Source organism: Herpailurus yagouaroundi, unplaced genomic scaffold (assembly GCF_014898765.1).
Source record: "Herpailurus yagouaroundi ecotype Mexico unplaced genomic scaffold, PumYag 164, whole genome shotgun sequence".
NCBI classification, from domain to species: Eukaryota; Metazoa; Chordata; class Mammalia; order Carnivora; family Felidae; genus Herpailurus; species Herpailurus yagouaroundi.
This window is the reverse complement of record NW_024412405.1, coordinates 11359567-11380188: the sequence shown is the minus strand read 5'-3', so window position 1 is coordinate 11380188 and position 20622 is coordinate 11359567. Positions and strand designations below refer to the sequence as shown.

At 41.4% G+C, this 20622-nt stretch overlaps 1 protein-coding gene and 1 long non-coding RNA gene across 7 annotated transcripts in view; both read left to right on the top strand.

Annotated features, from left to right (window-relative positions):
• Positions 1 to 20622, top strand: part of PCCA (propionyl-CoA carboxylase subunit alpha) — a 418320-nt gene that overhangs the window by 371712 nt on the left and 25986 nt on the right. The gene's annotated exons all lie outside the window — the stretch shown is intronic.
• Positions 8677 to 13226, top strand: LOC121037759 (uncharacterized). The gene is made up of 2 exons (XR_005793959.1): positions 8677 to 10771; positions 11012 to 13226. It is a non-coding gene; the product is annotated as an uncharacterized LOC121037759 (long non-coding RNA).

Genomic DNA, 20622 nt, shown 5'->3' with positions numbered 1-20622 from the left:
TTATGATCTAAAGAAATATCTAAGTCTTTATATTAGGAACAAAAGTGAGCCTTTCAGGAAAAAGGGAGGAGAGCTTAATCTGCATTAGCCCTTTGATGTATTTCTAGATTTTAAAGAGCTTCCTGCCGTCCCCAGCCACACTGAGACAGACCCAGCCGTATGTCCAGCAATGGCCTTGTCCTTTCTCTTCTCAGCACACACTGAGCTAGAGAGCGGGCCTTTTGGGAGTGAGCTAGGCTCCTGCCATTAGTGACATACTGTTTCTTCTTGTACTTCCGGGGGAAGACTCTTAAGTTAATGATCGGTTTAGAAAAATAAACTAGATCACCCTTTGCTCTTCTTTGGAACATTTCTTTAAAATGTGACTGTCACTGGTGGATTTCGGGGACTTTATTGAGAAGTGGAAGAATGCTAAATGAAATGAGGTCTATCTGTCTATAGTGATGAAGTAGGGACTGCAATAGATAAATTTGAAATTAAATTAAAAATTGAAATCCTATTGTTTGAATTCTTGCCATTTTTACTCTTGGATTTCATTTCTTATAACCTAGCTTTCAACTTTAGAGACGTTGCCGAGCCTTATATGGCAGCTTCTTAGTACTCATGTCTCCTTACGTTGTGTGGTGGAAAGTGATGGGTTAGTGCGTGTTTTTAATGCTCTTCCTATTCATGGACATTTTTGCCAGGAGGGGTGCCTTGTGCCAGCTAGTTTCATAGATGGAGGAAAGCAATCTGGGTTTCAGTTTCACAAAAGGAAAAACAAAACCTAAGAGGAAAAGGAAACAATTCGTTAGCAGTGGGCCCCTGTGCAGGGGAGGATAACCTGCCTTCAAAGATTTTTGTGTTGGGCACTGTAATATAATGTTTAATAAATAGTTTACTTCAAAGGGCCTCACAACAAGAAAATAGGCAGCTTTCCTGCCATTCTTGTTCCCTGGTTCAGTTTTACTATAAGTAGCTCATATCCGGTCCTCTGTGGTCTCGGGTGGTCGTTTGTGTTTATGACCCTAACACTGAAACGGTAAGAACTGTGGCCCTATTTTAAGTCAGTAGCAAATCCACAGTGTTCTTCAGGAACTGAGCGAGGGGCCCTCCTGAAACCCTTGACCTTTGACCCGTCTTAAGGAAAGTGCCCAGATGCTGTAAGCCGTACGCGTGGGATTATGTCCTCCCAAAATAGAAAACTACTGAGGAATAGAAAAACTCATTGACATGCACCTAAAGTTTTTGATGTATTGTGACTACTCCTGTGCTCCCATTCTAAACTTCTAAACAGTATGTGTGTTCAGTATCCTTGAGATAAAAGCCTGAGGTTACAAAGATCACTGGAGATGTTTGAATTTTTCTTTTTCTTCCTGTAGATATATTTGGCATATGGAGACTTTGAGAGCCCACTGTTAATATCAGTTGCTTCCAGATATGACCAGATATCAGGTAGCCAGATGGAACTCAGAAGAAACTGATGGAACTCATAAAGCAACCATTATATATGTTTTTTTCACTATGAATTTTAACCCAGCAGTGTATTGGGTCTGGGTGGAGCCTGGCCATCTCCATTGTGAAATGGCTTCCCCATGATTGTGGTGAATACCTCTGTAAAACCACCGTTGTAAACTCTGTTAGGTATGGTTTCATTTGTGTATTTTTTGTTGCTAACTGTTTGGTGCAGGGCTGTTCTAAGAAACATGGACTTGAGATAATTTCCCACCGGCTAACACCTCCTTCCGTTCCTGTTCCTCTCATTCTCCCTTTGTGTAGAAGCAAAGGGAAAGCATTGCGCTAAGACCCAGCAGTCAGAAAGCCTAAGGGGTGAAGAGGAGGAAACAGAGCAAGTGGGTGTAGAGAAGGGGGAAACTGTCCCACCCCATTGCTTTCATGGGTGTGGAAAGGGTTTATGGATTGGGCCTGCGTTTCTACATTAGCCACACTGTTCTCTAAAGCAGTGGTAGTAGAGCCATCTTCTTCCACCCTTCATATTCTTGAGTATTTACCCAGAACCAACCCACTGTGGCAGCTCTGGTGGGGAGGGGAGGTGCACTGTCAGTTCTGGTTGTCGTTTCTGAGACCCATGTTGAACTTGAACACAGTTAACCATTGTAACAGCCAATGACAAATCCTCAATTCATGTGAACCAAGCATTTCTACAGTTTAGGTATCATGTGGTTGAATTTCTTTAGAGGAATCAGTTCACACCAGTGTCCAGTATGAATAACTTCTAACAGAAGTTTCTCCAAGAGAATTATATATACTCCTCTTTGACGTGGCCATCCCAACTCTAGAAATTTATCATAAGGAATTGTTTTGGTTAGGTTCTTTTGCTTGCAGGAGATTCACTCAAGTTTCCTAAACTTATCACCAGGATGTGTGTAGAGAGGCCTTTGGAAAAGGCCAGTTGTCTAGGCCCCAGGGCATCCATCCAATTGTCTGGACCCAGGGTGGCTCAGATCATAATGATAAGACTGTAATTATGACAGCTAACCTATATTGAGTGCTCGGTATGTAGGAGGCATTTCAGTTTATCTTCTCATTTAATCTTTCATGAGATAAATACTGTTACTATTCATGTTTTTGAGTTGAAGGACTTCAGATGTACAGACATTAAGTGATCTTCCCAGGGTCATGTAGCCAGAATCAGAAACAGGGGTTAACCTTGGGACTCTCTGATGGCAAAGCCCATCAAGAGTGGCTCCTGGACCCTCCTTACAGTGCACCCCCATTAACATGACTGAGTGCCTCTGCAGGGGTCTGCTTGCATCCATCTGTGGCTTTTACTTCTTCTGCAGGGTACAATTTCTGCCTGGTAACTGAGGACTACATATGGCAGATTGACGCATATCATGGCCTTGTCAGCCATTCTCCAAATCATGCTCTCCCTGGAAGCTGCCTCTCATCCTGAGAGACTAGCTCATGTCATCCTCTCTCACTTAGATGTGTAGTGGATCACTGGGTTATTGAGGTTTGTTGTCCTCTCATCCCATCAGCCAACACCATGGACAGAAGGTGGGGCATGCACTATGCTATATATACTGCCACCTAGCAGGACTTGGATGGGAAGAGAACCCAGCATTGAGGTCCACCAGGGGGACTAATTGGATGAGTTCCCAAAAGTCTATGTCTGTGATATTCATCACAGTGTTGTTTATGTTAGCAAAATAATTGGAAACTACCAGCCTGTCCATCAACAGGGGTTTGATTAAAGAAATCATGGCATTCCATATGGTAGAATATTAATATTCAGCCATAAAAAGTAGGATTAGGTCAGTGTTTATTCACATGGAAAGATGCAATGTGAACTACGCTGACATGAAAAAATAAGGTTAAAGTGACGTATATAGGATCCTGTTTTGTTTTAAAAGCACAGACTTGGATGGTGGAATTCAGGAATATTAATAGTTGTGTAACTTGAACAGAATCTTCTTCATGCCTTTCTGTTAACATCTGTTTGTGTGATAATGAACACCTATCGCGTATATATTCAGCAGCATATTTGCAAAACATATCAAGGTATAGAAGTTGTACTGATTAAAAGCTGAAATGAATAGTATTGATTATTGAGAAAGAAAATAAAGTAAGACCTGGGGCTACGAACTATAGTTACCTCTACCTGTATCACACAAGAAATTAAGGGCATAAGGGGGAACGTAATAATAGAGCGTCATTATTACCAAGGAGCTAAAATGAGAAAAGTGCATTTCTTTAATAGAGTAACACTCCAGATTTCTGGAACTGTCTTACCATGGAGATGTTTTTTGTTTGTTTGTTTTGTTTTTTGCTTTTTTGTTTTTTTTTTTTTACCTAGAATAACTGGAAAGAGACTTGAGAATCAATGAGAGGGTGTCATTAAGTTCATGACTTTAAGTTTATTGACTCTTAATTTACATAGAATTCTAAGAATTAGCTCATTCTAATCATTTACAGCTGATTCTAAGAATTAGTTGATCTCTATGTGCCTGGGTCTGTGTGTGTGTGTTTAGGCCAGTTTTGCCAAGCAGTGTGAATGGTAGTCCTTAAAAAAAAAAAAAAAATCTATTTCATATAATTTGGGAAATGGTAGGTTAAATTAAACAATTTTGTAAGGGAACCTCGACTCCCAGCGTGGGGCTCGAACTCACTGACCCCAGGATCCAGAGTACACAAGGTGTACCAACAGAGCCAGCCAGGTGCCCCTAAACAATGTGGTTTTTATTTTTATTTTTTAACAATGTTTTTTACTTCAGGACTTCTTAGTCTTTATTAGATTTATATTCATTTTGAATCTCTGAGAGGGAATATGGAATGCAGTAGTATTTCTCAAACTTATTTTTATCACTGAATCCTTTTTTTCATTGAGTATGTGTTAACCTTTCCCAGAACTTGTTTTGTAGACTAACATAGGAGATGCTGCCTTGAGATCTTTTATTTTTTATTTTTTGTTTATTTTTATTTATTTATTCTTAAGTAATCTCTACCCTACAACATGGGGCTCAAACTCACAGCCCTGAGATTAAGAGTTTCATGCCCTTCCAACTGAGCCAGCCAGGTGCCCGATGCCTTGGGACCTTTTAAACTAGGAATTAGAAGATAGCAAGATGTGCAGAGGACTGAGAAACAGAAATAATACCTGAGTTGCCAATGACTTGGAAAAAGAACCCCCTCCAAAAAAAAAATCCCCTACAAAACTATAATCTTACAGGAAGGATAGTAGCATGTGATTTATAGGGACCTGTCTCAATTAGAATAGGCTAAATTATGTTCTCTATTTTATCTCTATAAGTAGGAATTATATAGTACATTTTACAAAGGTGACCCCACCCAAGTGTTTCAAATACATAGGTACTTTCGAAATAGTTACTATTTTTTTAAAAAAAAACATTGATTTACTTAATTTTATAGATTTAAAAAATATTTTTACAAAGCAATAACCCTCTGACTTGAGGTTTTGAAAAATATTCTGTAAGGGCTCTCCCTGGGAGATTCACAGTGCATACTGGCATTTTAAAGCTGTTGAGCTGTGCTGTAGTGAAGAAACCTGCTTCCCAATTTCCCCAAATCTGTTCCCCATCTTTTTTTTCCCCCATATTCCTTATTAACAAGCCCTAAAAGTAGTGCTCCTTCGAATACCTTTGGGAGGCACTGCCCCGGAGTGGTAAACTGCAGCCCACCATTCCCTTTTGTAAATAAAGTTTTATCCGAACACCGCCACACCCGTTCGATTCTGTATTTTCTGTGGCTGCTTTCATGGTGCCGAGGCAGAGCTGAGTAGTTGTGACAGACATATGACCTGCAAAGCCCAAAAGATTTACTATCTGCTCTTTGTAGGAAAAGTGTGTCCACCTCTGCCTGGACAATCAGTTGTAGGTAGTTGTGTGTGCACACTAATTTTATCTTCTGCTTTTTTGTTCTCTAGCACATGCATACAGGTATATGTATGTTGTGCATATAGGTGTATACCCTAAAATATCATAAAACGTCAAGGGATTCAAGTAACATTGTTAACCAGAGTGGATAGAAATGCCACCCAAACTTGTTCATTATATTTACTGTGTCAAGAACAAAATGCACTGGAGAATTGAGAAGAAAGATACTTTTATTCAGGCTATTGCAAGAGGGAGAATGCTCATTAATGAGGAATGTCTTAAAAGGAAGGGTTCGGGTCCATCGAAGCAGGTACACAAGGGAGTCATCGTCAGTCTAATGGGGCTTATGGAGGAGGAGTGGACAGTAAGTCTTGTCTAAGTCATGGGGGGAGAGTGGCTCTCTGCCTTTAGCCACTTACCAGATGGAAGAGAGTGGAGGTTCTGTGACCGTTTCTGCACAGCACTCAGAAGATTCAACATTGTCAGTTGTCAGTAAGTCAGTATTGTTAAATACCTACTCATACATAGTTCTGGCACTAACGTGTGGTTGTTTTCTCAGGTTCTACCCAGGGCCACCCTCGAGCGCTTCCTGTATGTTGCCTTGCATTACTTCTCTTGCCCGTATCCTAATCCTAATATAGTTTATGATGAGTCATTGTTATTGAAAGAGATGGCAGTAATGAAGACTGCTACTCTGAATTAAAGTAAATCTACACGGTCACCGTATTTTATTTTATTTTATTTTATTTTATTTTATTTTATTTTAATGTTTATTTTTGAGAGAGAGAAAGGGAGAGGGAGAGAATGAGCAGGGGGAGGGGCACAGAGAGAGGGAGCCACAGAATCCAAAGCAGGCTCCAGGATCTGAGCTGTCAGCACAGAGCTCAACGTGGGGCTCGAACTCATGAATCACGACATCATGACCTGAGCCGAAGTCAGACTCCCAGCTGAACACCCCACGTTCACCATATTTTTTTTTTTTAATTTTTTTTCCAACGTTTATTTATTTTTGGGACAGAGAGAGACAGAGCATGAATGGGGGAAGGGCAGAGAGAGAGGGAGACACAGAATCGGAAACAGGCTCCAGGCTCTGAGCCATCAGCCCAGAGCCTGACGCGGGGCTCGAACTCACGGACCGCGAGATCATGACCTGGCTGAAGTCGGATGCTCAACCGACTGCGCCACCCAGGCGCCCCAACACCCCACGTTCACCATATTTTAAAAGGAAAGTGAGTGATTATGGAGAAGTGTAACTGGATTGGTTACATGCCAGTTTGCTATTGATACATTACTCTGTGGGATATCGTTTTTTCCGTTGGTAAAATCTTTGTAATAGAAATGATTGCCATAGGCCTAATTTACTTTTCAAATCAATTACAGGTTACAACACAGATCCAATTCAAGACATCAAGGCAGAATGTGACCCTCATACTTTGAAGGAAGATTAGTTCCTTTTATGACATGTCCAATTTGATAAATCCTTTTGAATGAAATGATAAGAGCCAACATCTGATACTATGAACTGGGCACTCTTCTAAACAGTTTTAAGTTTTAAGTTTTATTTAAATTGAGGTATTCTTTACAGACCACAGTCAGCCATGTAGGTTGCAATCCAGTGATTGGTAGCAAATGGACTCGTGCAGCCACCACTACAGTTCGCTGTTAGAACATTCCAGCACCCCAGAAGTTCCTTTCTGCCTGCATGCAGCCAATCCCTGTCTCCTCCGCCAGCCCCAGGCAACCACTAGAAACACTTTATGTGTGTTACCACTTTGCTCCTCACAGCATCCTTCAAGACAGGTTACTCTCATCATCTCTATTTTCCTGGTGAATACAGTCTCCAGCATCATGAGAAATACTCCCTTTTGTGATGGGTCTTCTGTTTGTGCTTGTTACGATCGTGCCAAGCATTTCTGACAATCAGATATGGTGAAGTCTAGAGGAAAGAAATGTATGAGACTACATGGTAAACATGCCATTAGATGCCATCTGAGAGGTCATGTTTTCCAATCATCTTGAAGTGCCGTTGGTGCTGCGCTGTGTGTGTGCATGCACGCGCACGCCTTCTCCATCAGTTTGTGACTTTCATTAGAATGAATTAAGGTCACATGACTCTATATCCATTTCTGCTTTTGAAAAAGCAGACAGCTATTCACGGCAGCAAGACACAGACCCAAGCTTGGTTCTGATGCCCCTAGTCACAGGCAAAAATGTCAAGGGTAATTTACCCAAATAGGAGAAAAAATCAAGACGAAGAGAAAGTACTGACTCACTGCAGACAGCTGCAGAATGTTGCCCTTGGGATAGAGGTTAACTCAGTTGTGAAATAATGGCCAAAGCTCACACTCCTAATAACTTTTTCTTAGCCCTCGAGAAAGCTCCTCCATTTAATGTGAGAACACTTAGCAGAAGGTCTGCAGTTGAGTGGCTGGCTCAGCAGGAGGCCCGGATTGAAAGCTCTCCGTTTGTACAAACTCATTTGCATTTGTAACGCTTTTATTTTAAAATTTCCCTAAATGTAAATATTTTGGTCTCCTTTTCTCTATTTTTTAAAATAAAGTTTAGGTAAGATGAACCTAAATAAGGGTGAATCAAGTAGCTTCTCATATGCCCCAAAAGAACAAGTGGAAATGGTAGATAACTCTCAAGAGTGATGCTGAATTCTACTCCATAAAGAACCTGGTGAACGTCAATTGGAGGGCCCATTTCAGAAGTATATTGGAATACAGGGGAAGAGTTACTTAGGAAAGGTTCATTTGCACCTTTTGGAGGTGGTCCAATAGGTTTGATAGGTTTCTTGAAGAAGCCAGCAGCTTCCTGCCCCTCCGTGACTGCTCAGATAGACCATCCTTTTTCTGAACGGCAGGACAGAGGAGTCAGCCGAAGGGTGTTTGCTGTCTCCCGCAGTTGAGTGCACGGATGTAGGGGCTCCAGGACCAGCCTACCTCAACTGCCAGTGGGCACTCCTGGCATTCTCAGACCTCCAGAGGTGTCATGGATGTGAGCTGTCCACCCTGCTGCACTGCCAACCAGTGCCTGTCCAGAGGAGGAACACTAGAAGTGTTCCCTTTAGTCTCCAAGATTGCAATAGATTCTCTGAACGTGAGCCCTTCCAGAGCCTTCCTGGGTGTATCTAAGCACCATGCTGAGAGGAGAACCAGCCTAGTCTAAGGAAGCTCGGTTCTTCTTTTTTTTTTTTTTTAATGTTTATTTATTTACTTTGAGAGAGGGAGCATGTGAGTGGGTGGGAGAGGCAGAGAGAGGGAGAGAGGGAGAGAGAGAATCCCAAGCAGGCTCCGTGCTGTCAGCGCAGAGCCTGATGCGGGGCCTGGATTTCACGACTCCTGAGATGATGACCTGAGCCAAAACCAAGAGTTGGACGCTTAACTAACTCAGCCACCCAGGCACCCCAGGAGGCTTGATTCTTAAGGCTGGCGCTGGCCTTGATCAGACTCTGCCACATGCCCAGTTTTCTCACAACTACAGCGTGATTTGAGAAAACTCACTTGGGGTCAGTTTTGGATCTATAGAACCAAACAAAATAAAGACTGAAGTATTGGTCATCCATACACCTGCAGATTCCAACCTTCTTGGCATGTGAGCATTGCTTGAATATTGGAAAATGTTAACTAACATTCTGCCATCTTTCAGGAAATATGATGCATTTCAGTCCAGCATCTGATGACTGTTATTCTCTTCCTCTCCCTACCCACCACTCACTTGCCATCTGCTTCTCTTCAATGTGGACTTTAAAATGAGAGTCAGATCTCTGTCATTCACATGTAGAGAGCAGTGGTAGATAAGAGAGCAAACATTTATATTTTTTGAAAATGGAGGAGTGGATAATATGGTGTGTTGCCTAACTGTCCAGCATGCCATCATTCTTCCAGAACATTGTCTCTGGATAGGACTGCGTTCACCTTTGGCTTTCCCATGACATGGGTAGGTCATGGATACTAACCTAAGCAGCCTTGACTTTGGATTGGAAATTCCTTCAACACATTACAACATTACAAATACTTCTAGCTTTATCTACTGTTGAACGCTTTTGCTTGGCCAGCTGATTTCCTAATAGTCCTGTTGCAGTCTTGTTCTTTCCTACCTCTTCTGCATCTTGATTCCTAGCATACTTTTCCAAGGAAGCTCACTGCTTCCTCTGCCCTTCTTCAGAATTCTTTTACTCCAAGACTTCTCTCCAGTCTTACCTTCTCCACAAGTCCTCTGACTACCTTAGGCCCTCCCTCTGAAATTCTACAGTATTTCATTTTCTCAACACGGACACTCAGAGAAATTTGCTTGTTTGGAGTCCCTCAGCTAGGGACAGTCTACCTCCGCCCACCACCAGCAGACATTTGGCAATGAATGGAGATATTCTCAGCTGTGACAACTGGAAAGGGGACTACAACATCTAGTGGCTAGAGGCCAGGGATGCTGCATTGAGAAACGTGACCTTCAGTGATTCAGCCTAGATGATGTAATAAGAATCCTTGGTTCTTGTAGGACTTGAAGAGTGCATCCTGGATATACTTGAGTGTATTTGGTGGCGAGGCTTACTACTTCACAAGGCCACCTATTGTATTGTTGGAGAGCTCTGTTGGAAATTGTTTCCTTATGTTGGATTGAACTCTGCCTCCCTGTGCAGGTCTTCTGTGGCTGGGCAATAAATCGATTCCTTTCCCTACATGGAGGTGTTTATAGAGAGCTCCCTTGTGAGTCCTTGCAGCCCTCCCACCCCTCGCTGGTTTCCACATTATGCTTGGGCCCACGACTCACCTCTTTACGTGTGTTCTTCACATGTCATGGTAAACTTCCTGACGGCAGACGCAGTGTCTTACTCTCTTTGTTTTGTAGCCCTGCCGCTAGTACAGTTAATTTAATCTTGTCCTAGAAAATGCTGCCTCGGAAACGACCAACCCCATAGAGATGATTCCCCTGCTGGCAGTGAGGATCAGTCGGCTGCAAACCCTAATCCTGGCACAACATTATTGTTCCTTATCTTTTGTGTAGGGTATTTGTAGGATCATTACCTTTAAGGTGGAGTTTGTTGTTTGTTTTTGTTTTTTAGTTTGTAAAGGCGGTGAGAAAAATATTTATTTCTAAAGCAGGTAGAGAGCTCAGCATTATGGACAGTGTATTTGCTTCCCACTTACGACTATACAAGTAAAGAAAATTCCTTGTATTGCGACGCTGTCCAGTTTGTTGGGTTAATCTGGGAGAGCGTATCAGTGACCTGGAATCGTGCCAACTTCCAATTAGCACTCTGTGTAGCCACTGATGTCACTTTAAAAGTAATTCCTGCCCGGGCCCCCCCCCCCCAAGGTAATTACTGCAGATTTTCTCATCCACCCTGAACATAGCATATGCGTTTCTAATCCTGTACGTTATTATTCTCATCAAAAAGGAAATTTTTCTTTAGGTTTTTATAATTAAAAAAAGTTTTTTTTTTTTTAAATTTTTTTTCAACGTTTATTTATTTTTGGGACAGAGAGAGACAGAACATGAACGGGGGAGGGGCAGAGAGAGAGGGAGACACAGAATTGGAAACAGGCTCCAGGCTCTGAGCCATCAGCCCAGAGCCCGACGCGGGGCTCGAACTCCCGGACCGCGAGATCGTGACCTGGCTGAAGTCGGACGCTTAACCGACTGCGCCACCCAGGCGCCCCTAAAAAAAAAAGTTTTAAACCTATCTTGATATAATTTAAGACTTCTAGAAAGAATGCAAAAATAGTACAATTATGAATGTCCATATAATTTCACTGATTCCCCAAATGTTAATGTTTTGTATAACATGTTACTGTGTATAACATTTGTTGCGGTGGCTTTATTGTGTGTCATCCCACCCCCCCCATGATTGTTTTTCTGAACGATTTTAGTTAAGTTGCTAGGAACTTATTTTAAAGTCAGGACAGCATTCCCTTATATAACCACAGTGCAGGAAGTTAACATTGGCACAGTAATACTATCTAGTCTAAAAGCCTTTAAAGTTTTGCTGGTTTTCCTACTTATGTCTTTTATAGCAAAAGAAAATAATTTTTTTTTCTGGTTGGGGCTCTAATTCAGAAACACACATTGCATTTACTTTTCATGTCCTTTTACTTTGCTTCATTCGAAAAGAGTTCCTTGGTCTTTGTCTTATGTGACCTTTACATTTTTTTAAGATAGGTCTTTTATTTTGTCAGATGGGTCTCATTTTAGGTTTGTCTGGTGTTTTCTCATAATCAGATGAATTTATACATTTTTGGAATGTATACCAAAGTGTGGCATACCACCGAAGTGTGTTGTGCCCTCAGTACATCCTAGGGAGAGAGGCACATGTCCCATCACTGGTGATATTACTTTGATTACTTGGTTAAGGTGGGATTTGTCTAGTTTCTCTGCATTAAACTTACTACTTTTCCTTTTTCTAGTTGTCTGGTAAAGGAAACTGACACTTAAACTGGTCATTTCGACACAGCATGGTAGGTATGACAGACAGCCAGGGTACCATGGGAGCCATGGAATCCCCTGACGTGATGACACCTCAGCGGTGACTTAGGGAATGATTGTTGAATCAGCCAGCCGCAGGAATCTGGGGAGGATATTCTAGAAGGCTACAATACCATGAACACAGCCATAGAGCCATGAAATAGCATGGTATGTTTAGGAAACTGCAGTGGTTGGCATCTTGAGTTCTGAGATTGAGTTCTCCAATCATGGAATCCTCAGATGGAAATCTGAGTGCGTGAGGTCTCATGGGAAGCTGGAAGTGAAGGTCCTGCTCTCTCTCAGGAATTGTGGGGTCTTTTTTTGTCTCTGAATTCTACAGTCCTCTCTTCCCTAATTCACAGAGCCAAAAGTAGCAGAAATGTGGGCATTAGAGGGAAAATCACAGTATTTGATAGTTGTATAGGTTACATCATCAGTGGGATGCAATTTATTCTATTCCACTGGAAATTGATTTCTTTCTCAGAGAAGGTAATTATCTTTGCAAAAAGCTCATGTCACTTTTTTGTCTCATCTTTTCCAGCATAAAAATTATTGAAAATAAAAATGGGAAAAATGATGCAAATAAAACAAAAATCAACCTGAATCTGGCTTTGCAGTATATAGCCGAGAAGCCTGCTACTCTTTGGCTTGAGTAAGAAGTTAAAATTGTGGAGTAGAGAATGGGTGTAGCCTCTCTATGCTCTTTGACACTCAGCCAATTTGAAATTTTTATTTTTGTGGCAAATGTTGCTAACTTACCCAAGTATGAGGTAGCAAATACATTTGGACTGCCCAGGACTTTTCCAGGCTCCTGTCAAGAAACTGCTATAATTCTCCAAGAGTCTCCAAATTAAATTCGTGTCAAGACATCTCCTTTGTTCTAGAAGTGAGGTCATCTTTGGAAAGTGGACATTAGCGATGCTGTGAGTGAGAAAAGGATTATGAACCTCTGTCTGAGCTTTAATGATGTCTGGGCAAAAATACATGTTCAGAAGAATTCCTTGAGGTTTTCAAGACCCTATAAATTTCTAAGAGAAATTACTAGTTCTGAGGCTCAGAGAATTTCATTCTTCAGCATTGGAACTTTTCATAACTATCTGCTTTTTGCCTCCTCTTGCTCGGGTAGAGGTATGCAGAGCTTGGTCACAATGATCATAGATTCTTTTTACTTTTCATCCACAATTTTGACTATCTTCTGTGTACCAGACACTATGATCCCTAACTAATGGAGGTCATCACATCGATGTGTGTATCAGTGCCAGCCCCAAATCAGGTAGCATAATCCAGTATTTCTAACTAAAGAGCCTTAATGTGAATGCTTTACTACATTCATGTGGCCAACCGTATTCTTTTAATTGAGTCAAAATTTATGTAACATAAAATTTGCCATTAATTATTTTTAAATATACTGTTCTGTGGCATTTAGTACATTTGCAGGGCTGTGGCCTCTCTCTAGTTCCAACGCAAAAAGCAACTCTGTACCTCTTAGCCATCACTCATACCCCTCTCTCCCCAGCCCTCAGCAGCCACTAGTCAGCTCTCTGCGCCTGGATTTTCCTGTTCTTATGTTTTGTATAATTGGAATCATAGATTATATAACTTTTTGTGATTGGCCTCCTTCACTTAGCATAATATTTTTTTGTGGTTCACCTGTTGTAGCAAGTGTCAGTTTCCTGTTTTTTGTTCCTTTTTATGGTTGAATAGTATTCTACTACCAAGTGTATTCTTTTAAAAAAATGTTTATTTTTGAGGCAGAGAGAGAACACAAGAGGGGAGAGAGGGAGGTGTGAGGGAGAGAGAGAATCCCAAGCAGACTCTGTGCTGTCAACACAGAGCCCAATGCAGGGCTCAATCCCATAAATCATGAGATCATGACCTGAGCTGAAGTCAATAGTTGGACACTTAACCAACTGAGCCACCCAGGCCCCTCTACCAAGTGTATTCTTTAAGTATGTTTAAAAATCAACTCTTCCCATTGAACTGTTTTGAAGTGATATTTCTAGAATACAAGCAGTTTAAAGACTCAGCAGTATTATGTTAGCAGATTTTTTTATAGTAGAGAAAGATTTTGTATTCTGCCCTCAAACCTTGTCCAATTTTAAAAAATATTTCTTTATTTATTTTGACAGAGAAAGAATGTGAGTGGGAGAGGGGCAAAGATAGAGGGAGAGAGAGAATCCTAAGCAGGCTCCGTACTATCAGCACAAAGTCCAACACGGGACTCCATCCCACGAACCGTGAGATCATGACCTGAGCCAAAATCAAGAGTTGGATGCTTAACTGATGGAGCCACCTTGGCGCCCCCTTTGTCCATTTTGTTTTTGAACAAGGTACTGACTCAGTTCTCTGGTTCTGAGAGCTTGGCAATGACAGCAGACAAGATTTGTATCAGCCTGGCGGGCAAAATCACTGCTGTCAGTTCATACTGTGGTGGAAAACTATGAGTTGGGTTGACAGGTGGAGGCCTTTCCACCTGTTATAGGTAGAAATCACAGGTGTGCAATCCATGCCTAGGACACTGTTTCCTCCCATTGCTTAGCATGGAACTGCTTTACCTTTTCTAAAATACCAACAGCCTTCGCTGTTCCTAAAAATAGGCCTAGAAACTAAGATTTTTTCCTTTGTCAGCAACAGTGTTCCCATACTGGAGCCAATTGACCTGGGAGATAGTTTCATTCCACTGGAGTATTGGGCAGAGAGAATGGCATATCAGTCTGTTCCCCAGGAGATATTAGTGAAATATTTGTGATTCCGATATTAATGGCTTTTAATGTCTGAGAAACTCTTTCTACTTTTTTCCTCTGGACCAGGAGTCACTGTTTCTAGGCCACGTGGCTTCCTCCTCCCCTTCTGGTACCGTTTGACCTCTTTTATTTGGCAGGGTAACAGGCAAGCCTGTAGGGTGTCTCGAGACAGACGTTTATGTTGGGATGAATAATACTTTGGTAAAGTTAGTTTCAGCCTTTCATGTCATGTCTTCTCATGATAAAGAGCATGGGTTGCTGCTGTTTCCAAGATGGACTGATGCTCATTGCGACAAGCACTTCTCCACTGAGCACTTGGCCACAAAGGAGCATATCTGTCCCATCATCTTGAGTGGCAAAAATAAGACCAGGGCTCATGTGAACTTTGACAGACTTCCTTATAGAAATAAATCTTAAATATATTTGATATCAAAAATAAAACTTTTTCTCTCACAGAGAACAGTTTTCAAAATGACACAGAAGAAGCCAAGGAAAACAATATTTTATGTTTCTGGTTCATAGGCTATGTGAGACTTTTCTGGAGGTGCTAGTATTTGTCCCTAACTTAAGAGTCTATAGAGTTTGAAGGAATAGTCAATTAAATCATGCTTCTGCCATTGGGGGAGAATGAATAACAGATTTTTTTTTTTTTAAGATGGACAATATTTGAATCCCATCCTCAAATCCCTGTGGCTCTGAACTTAATTGAAGTAAGAAATTTGGCAAGAATGGAGTCCCACTGTCCAGGAAAAGAGCTAAAACAATTCTAGTTCAACTCCTTTTCTCCTGGGACCATCTTCAGATTGAGGCAATTAGTTTTAAAATGAATGGAGTTTCCAGATTCTCCACATTCTAACAAGATTGTAGAAAGGTTGAAAGTCACATAGAAGTCAAACTGGTTGAGTGTATAATTTCCTCTTGCAGATGCCAGACCAAAGGCAGTAGTGATCTAGTACTTATATTTGCTGTCATTTATTGAGACTAGAATTCTCCTTGGGATATATTATAATTTCTTTAATATTAAAGTTTCTTTTCGAGGGATTTGTACTTAATAAGTTTTGTGTAATAACATATGCATTCCATTTGAAGTTACCTTGCCAACTTTTCTAGGACTTTTTTTTAGCCTCCCCATAGTTTTTAATAAACCAAGAGATCAAATGAATACTCCCCCAGTTGCCCAGATATTGGGTGGTTATAGCTGGTTTCAGCCTATCTATAATCTGTAAACATTTAAAGAGAACCCCTTTTGAGAAGATACTTTGAGCCCAGAGGTATTCTCCAACCTCAGAAGGTCACTTACAGAACCAGAGAAACCTTCAGTCTGTATTAACATGTTTCTTTCTCTAATCTCACCCTTCAAATGATGTGTATGATCTCATTCAGGGGCAGCGACATTGGGGTCAAAAAAGAACTAACAAGAGAGTAACTGTTGACACCAGAAAACTCCCCAAACTTAGTAAAGCTGGAAAGTTTCGAGGTAGCTAGAAGGTTTTGAAAGCTATTTTTAAGTACACATAGCATAAAATATATTGTGAAGAAGTTCACCTAAAGACTCTTACCCACGTACATCTATGTAAATTCCAACATATGTTTACTCACAAAAACTTCTTGAGACAGTAGACAAAGTCAGCCATCATCCCAGACTGTTTTTCTTGCTGTTGAAATTTGCAAGAGGTATTAAACCTATTTAGTAAGCCTGGGTAGAATAAAAGTATTCTATTGAATGTTGATACCTCTAAAGACATATCTATGTTAATTAAACCAACAAACTTAAACTAGTTTTAATACTGAATAATTTCCCTGATTACCCATCCAGAGGTAGAAAAATATGACATCCTAGAGAAAATGGAGGTAGAAAATCCACGTCACAAAGGTACAGAGTAAGTATCCAGCTTTTCTTCAAGGAGTTTTGGGGGTATATCTGCCTCCTATCAGAGGTCTAGAGTGATTACTTTCATTTTTTTCCCTTTCCTTAAGTGCAAGACCATCCTGTTTCTAATGTCCTGAATTGTATGCACCTAGAAGTATTTTGAGATGAATAGGGGAGGTTTGAATTGCTTCTCAAGCCACATTTCTGGTATTGTAGAGATCACCAAGACAGTACAGTTGTTTGTAATTCCCCAAAGAACTAGATTGCAGCTTGAATATCAAGGGACTGACCTGCTCATCTAATTAAATTTTCTTCAATTTGCTTCTTTATATCAGGGAGAAGACTTGCGTTCCACCTAAAATTAGAATTAAAAGATTTCTGTGTTCTAGAACTTCAGGGTTTAATGCATTACATCTTTTAAAAGTCTATATAAAGTGTTTTAAAAAGGACTTTGGGTGCTCTCTTTCCTGAAAGCATAATTCAGTCTTGGCTTTTATCAGCCCCCAAACATCGGTTTCCAGCTGATCATTTGTAGTAAGGCCTAGAAGAAATTTCGTCATCTGTTTCCTCTGTGAAGCGGGTTGTAAATGGCCACGAATCTTTCTAATTCCTTCCTAAGTTTGGCAAGATCTTCTGAAAGTGGAGGTCAAAAGAGCTTTATAACTTAAAAAATCTGTTGCTGTCCAGGGGACATGAATTCTTTGCACTGGGGGTCCAGGATATATCTGCAGAGAACATTGTGTATGAAGGCCTGCGGCTGGCAGGGCCTGATCTCAGGGCTCTGGAAAGTAGAAGGAATTGTAAGAGAAAGATGAGCTAGTCTGCTGGCCATTCAGGTGCTTCTGCTGAATTCACTACCTGACTTTTAGTGTTTACTTGAGGAGCCTGTATAATACCCCCGGTGCTCTGGGGTGCCTGGGTGACTCAGTCAGTTGAGCCTCCAACTCTTTTTTTTTTTTTTTTTTTTTTAACGTTTATTTATTTTTGAGACAGAGACAGAGCATGAACGGGGGAGGGGCAGAGAGAGAGGGAGACACAGAATCGGAAACAGGCTCCAGGCTCTGAGCCATCAGCCCAGAGCCCGACGCGTGGCTCGAACTCACGGACCGCAAGATCGTGACCTGGCTGAAGTCGGACGCTTAACCGACTGCGCCACCCAGGCGCCCCGAGCCTCCAACTCTTGATTTCCGGTCAGGTCATGATCCCAGGGCTGTGGGATCAAGCCGTGTGTTGGGCTCCACTCTGAGCACGGAGCCTACTTAAGATTCTCCCTCTCTCTCCCTCCCCACCCCGTCCCTCTCCCCCACATGCACACACACTCTCTAAAATAAAAAAATTAAGTTAAAATTAAAAAAAACATTACAATATAGAAGGTTGTCCAATTCAAAGGATCCATCATCTGGCTGTTGAGTAGAATCTTATTTTAATCTCAATAACAACTCAAACCAATAAGCCTTTTTATACTTAATCATGGACACCCCTCAGAGCTGTCCCCTCAGGAGAGTATAAGAAATGGAGCCCTCACAAGTCCAGAAGTTCACTCCCAGGGTTAGCCTTGGAAAGCAGACTTCATTGTCACAGGCGGTAGGAATAGTATAGCCTAAACAGTGTCCCTGGCTTCCCAAGAGAATGTGAGACACCTCAGTCACAGATCTGCTAAGCTGTCACACTGAGCAGGTACTACTGGATTGGGACTTTACCAGCTCTAACAAGACAACAAAGGCTGAGATGACAAAGGTCCCCTCTTATCCAGGACCCCTTATGATGAACTCCTCTGTGAGCTTGCACGGTTGGAGAAAGAGAATGCTGACACCAGTCGCAACTCCAAATTGTTACTTGTACTCTGACTGACGGGCTATAAATCAGAGGTTTCTGTGACCTCCTTTCTCTTTTTTTTTTTTTTTTAAGTTTGTTTATTTTTAAGAGGGAGGGGGTACGCACATGAGCAGGGGAGGGGCAGAAAGAGAGAGAGAGAGAGAGAGAGAGAGAGAGAGAGAGAGAGAGAGAATCCTGAGCAGGCTCTGTGCCATTAGCACAGAACCTGACATGGGGCTCGATCCCACAAACTGAGATCATGACCTGAGCCAAAATCAAGAGTCAGGCACTTAACTGACTGAGCCACCCAGGCACCCCATACTCATAACTTCTTAGGTTTATCAGTGATTATCATATATGAAGAAAGACTATGTCACTCAGAAGATTTTTCTGCCCAGAGCAAGAGTCAAAGAAGCATTCTTTAGGGGCTCCTGGATGGCTCAGTCGGTTAAGCGTCCGACTTTGGCTCAGGTCATGATCTCATAGTTTGTGAGTTCAAGCCCCGTATCAGGCTTCATGCTGACAGCTCAGAGCCTGGAGCCTGTTTCGGATTCTGTGTCTCCCCCTCTCTCTGCCCCTCCCCTGCTTGTTCTCTCTCTATCTCTAAAGAAAAAAAATAAAAACCTCAAAAGGAAAATATGTGATTAAATATTTTTGTGATTTAATATATGTGATTAAAATATTTTTAAAAAAATAAAAGGGGCCCCAGAGATATCCCTTGCCCCTTCTACCATGTAGGACACAACAGAAAGATGGCTGTCTGTGAACCAGAGAGCAGGCTCTTACCAGACACAGAATTTGCCAGTGCCTTAATCTTAGACTTCCCAAACTTTGTAACTGTGGAAATAAATGTCTGTTATTTGTAAGCCACACATGCATGCTTTCTGTTACAGCAGCCCTGAAGGTCTAAGATAGGCCCCCCTGAAAAGGCTGCTTTCAGGCTGCCTGAAGAGGCAGATTTCCCTCTGCTTCAGATGAGCTAAGCATGCAAAAAGAAGTAACCTAACTTCCTTCCTGTGTTTAAAAACTGATAGTCAAGGATGCTGACTGGCAAAATACCATGGATTTCCCCCTTTTTATTTATTTATTTTTATTAAAATGTTTTATTTATTTATTTAGAGAGGTGGGGGCGGGGGGAGGGGCAGGGAAAGGGAAACCCAAGCAGGCTCCACACCATCTGTCCATCTGCGCAGAGCCTAATGGGGGATTCGATCCCATGAACCATGAGATCATGACCTGAGTCAAAATCAAGAGTCAGATGCTTAACCTACTGAGCCACCCAGGTGCCCGAATTCCCCCCTTTTTAAATAAGGCAGCTTCCTTGTTGTATTATACCCAGTGTGGATGCATTTATAAAAATAGATATGTATGTTTGTGTTTTTAAAGATTTACATGAGTAGATTTACAATCCAAATTATTTCATGACTTCAGGGGAGTGGGATTGGAGGGGGGATTATTAGCTTGTTTTATATACTTCTTTATTATAGGACTCTTACAAGTCTTTAACTCTTGCTCACTTCATAAAAGAAATCTTAAATTTTATAAGAGTTTTCAAAGTTCACTCACAAACTCAGTCCCCAGTTCTCTCTCTCACTTATAAATCTCTCAATTTCCTCAAATATGAATTCTCCTGCCCTGAGAATTTAGAACATAGACCCTAAGTCTGGGGCAAGATTATAATAGATTAGCATAGATACAGCAAAGTTTCCAGGTAGTGTGCTCATGAGAATTGAATAGAAGGCCACATTATTAGGCTAAGAATATTATCAGAGGAAATTCCAAATGTAGGAGACTGAGGTGTGAAAAATAAGTTGTGTGTTTACATGTGCTTGAGAGAGAGAGACTTAGATCTATGTGTTTTGATGAATTCTGGAATACCCAGTACAGCCTCCAGTGTCTTCTCGGAGAATATGCCCAAGCATTCTGGTGTCTGAATTTTAACTTCATGAGATATTGTGATTTGTAATAAGAAATACACGTTTGGGGGTGCCTGCGTAGCTCAGTTGGTTAAGTGTCCAGCCTCGGCTCAGGTGATGATCTCATGGTTCATGGGTTTGAGCCCCACATTGGGCTCTGTGCTGACAGCTTGGGGCCTAGAGCCTGCTTCGGATTCTGTGTTTCTCTCTGTCTCTGCCCCTCCCCTGCTCATGCTCTGTCTCTCTTTCAAAACTAAATAAACATTTAAAAATTTTTAAAAAAAATACATGTTTGTTCTTTGTCCCATTCCTGGCATAGAGCTCCTAAAGCCCTTGGAATTTCCTAAGTGAAATGAGTGATAAAGGTAAAGAGAGCATCTTTCATTATTTATAACAAGTCCCTTCCAGCTACACCTGAGCTTAGGTTAATGAGTAACTTTTGGAAAGCCTCTAAGGATGTGGGGGGGGGGGGGTTG